This window comes from Gavialis gangeticus, unplaced genomic scaffold (assembly GCF_001723915.1).
Source record: "Gavialis gangeticus isolate Ggan-Ray unplaced genomic scaffold, GavGan_comp1, whole genome shotgun sequence".
NCBI lineage: Eukaryota > Metazoa > Chordata > Crocodylia > Gavialidae > Gavialis > Gavialis gangeticus.
Window position 1 is genome coordinate 39,305,518 of NW_017729027.1, and position 3,208 is coordinate 39,308,725.

Genomic DNA, 3,208 nt, shown 5'->3' on the forward strand with positions numbered 1-3,208 from the left:
GTAGATATATAATGATGGAGATATTCAGAGCTGGAGATATTCAGACTGGTAGATACAGAGAGCTGTAGATATATGAAAAAGGAGATATTTTCCCACTTCACTGTTCATTATATAAATAAATACTTGGATTCTGCATGATGCTTGAAATGGTAATAGAGCATGGCGACTTTTCCTCCTGGCTCCCATTTCCCCTCATTAAACATAATGCTCTATTTCTAGGTACTTGAGACACCAAGATGGTTCCTTGGAGTGGTGCCTTTTTATTGGATAGAGATACAGTTCTAATCAGTTCTTTGGTCTGTGCAGAAAGGATCCCTTTGTGTGAAATTTCAGATTAAAACCTTCCTGATACCCAGGTGTGCCTAATAGTTTGGAAGGTATATAAGTGGTTCTTATTGCTTTGTATGAATCGCTCTTTTTCAGCTTCATGGTTTTATTGCTACAAAGCCCTTTCAGGGCCTCATTTACCTCATGTTCTCTTTCTAGAATTAATGTTTCCCCAAAGAGTTTACATAATGTTCTTGATCTATATTAAAAGGAGGAGTGGTCTATTAAAGGCTTCTCAGTCTGCAGCTGAAGAGGGTGCAGTGAGGGACACTCAGGAAAGTTAAGGCAAATTAACTGCAGATGTGAAATCCATGTGTCTTTGTTAAAGGACATTAAAGCCATGTATGGATGCTCTTATTCAGCAATTCAGCAGTAAAATTTACTTTTGTGCTTTTCATCTTAATTTACAGCAAACTAAGACCAGAGTCCCCCTCTACACATACAGGTAAAGGCACAATGGGATCTAATGCCATGTCACACATGCACGGGAGGAGGTGCAATTGTGGAATTGCATATTAGATCCCATAGCACCTTATCCACCTGCACCAGCTCCCATGGCTGCAAGTCTCACACATCTGATGAAGTTCTGTGGGGCTTGTAGTGGGGACAGTGCTGGGAATGTTGCCCCTGCTGCAAGCCCTCAGCTGTGAAGCTCACGGTGGAGCTCGCAGCAGGGCCACAGGGAGAATGCTGCCACTGCTGTGATCCTCCTGAAGTGTGGGGCTTAAGCAGTGACAGCATTCTTCTCACTGCCTCTGCTGGGAGCCCTGCAGCTAATCACGCTGCCCCTGCTGGGAGCCCCACAGCTGACAAGGCATGCAGGGGGACAGCATTCTCCATGCTACATGGCCCACAGCTGACAAGACTGCCACCACTGTGGGGCTAGCAGCAAGTGGTGCATCTCTGTGGTTGGGAGCCCCTCAATTGATGGGGCTCCCAGCCACAGGGGAGCACTTGGCTATACATTCAATTAATGTGATTAGAACAAGCTACAAAGTTATTCTATACATTTGGTGTGGAATAACTTTGTAGCTTATTGCTTTTTTATCACATCATTAATTGGTTGAACTTGTAGCTGGGTCACAACATAAGGCATAATTACCTGGTTAATCATGCCTCAAGTTGTAATGTGTAGAGGGGGGCCAGAGTTGAATGACTCACAAAAGGGTTTGTATTTCAGCTTAGTTGCATTGACTTTATACCCATACTGGATTTGTTTTAATTTTCCTGAGTACATCCTTGATCGATGAAACCTTAGCTTTGCCTAAATGTGTTATTTAAATCCTTTAGACAAAGTAAAAGTTTTTTTTTCTTTCCTTTTATTTTGAAGTCTTATTTTCCTTGGTATGGCATCAGAAACATAATGGTTGCATCAAGAATGGTGACTGAACTTCTTACCCCATCTCCCTGTAGGACATTATTATATTTAGTATAATTTACCCAGCAGCTGAATTTGTTGATACAATACAGGAAAATTTTCAGAGACATAAATGACAGCACTTTTATTTTAAACTGTTACTTTCCCTAGTGTGCGAGATTACTCTGTATGTTCCATACGTTCAGTTTTGAGAGGGATATGGATCTATGTAGATAAAATGGGAGATATGTACATTTTCTATCCCAAATCTGAGATTTAGCATTTATACAAACAAACCAGCAAACTAGTGAGCTTTTTTGCAGCAGTACTGTATCTCTGTCAGAAAAGGCCTAGAATCACTGCTTGTCCCTGATTGGTAAAATTCCTCAAGTAGGAACAGATTAGTCTGTCTGAGAGGTATGGATAAAAGCATTCCTTTTAAAATTATAAGGCTAGATTTATATGAGGACAGTTACATAAACTGTGTTTCTTGTAATTCCTGTTGTGCATTTCTGATTCAGGTAAGGTAACAGCAATAAGCTAGCAATACATAGCTGATTTATATACCTAGGAAACACATATACTAATAGGAGTTGGGCACTAAATGCACTTGCCATTCAAATAAAAACCCAGAAGGCTTCTTTATGGAATTAGCTGAAAAGAATGGCAGTCTCCAGTCCAAGTACAGGCACATGGCACTTCCCAAAATACAAATGCTTCTGAGTAACATGCCACCACAAGGGATCATTAGCTGTTTTGTAAAAACATGTGCACCTGTGAAAGAGGAAGTAAGACCAGAGAAGACAAGAGACAAAACTAAAGGAGCAGACACAATCTAAACAAGTACTGGAAGAATGGCCATGAGAAAAAACATTTTGTATATAGTACTTGCAGAAAAGGACTTGAAGTTAAAACTATGTAGTTGAAGTTAAAAATATTGAAGTTAAAAATACATTATCTCTTTTCTGAGTCTTTATTGATTCTTGTTGTTCTTGGAAATGCAGTTTTTCCAGACTGTTTATATATCTTATTTATTCAATGGGTGTTCCGAAACAACAGCATTATTCTGGAGTACTTAATTCCTGTTTTTACTCTGCAGGAAGAAGCAGACACACAACCAGCTGGCTCAGCTAGTGGAGACTTTGTTGGTATCTGGTAGGGCTGTGTGAAGCTTTGGCTGCTGATTCAATTCAGCAGAGATTCGGCCTGATTCAGCAGCTGAATCTCTGAATCCAAACTGAATCAGGAGACCCTTCAATCTCTCTGAATCAAATTGGAACGCAACGAATCGATTCAGAGAGATTCAATGATTTGGACATAGACACAGCTTTAAATGTTTTTTCTACATATCTTAAGGTAGCAGGTGGCTCATGAATGCTGAGATGCTGAGGTGGATGGAGCATCCCATGGGAGCACGGGGGGAGCGGGAGGGGGGGGAGGAGGGGACTCAGCATGCTTGGCAGTGGACCCAGAAGTGGACCAGAAGTACTTCTGGTCCACTTCTGGGTCTGCCACCAAGCATGC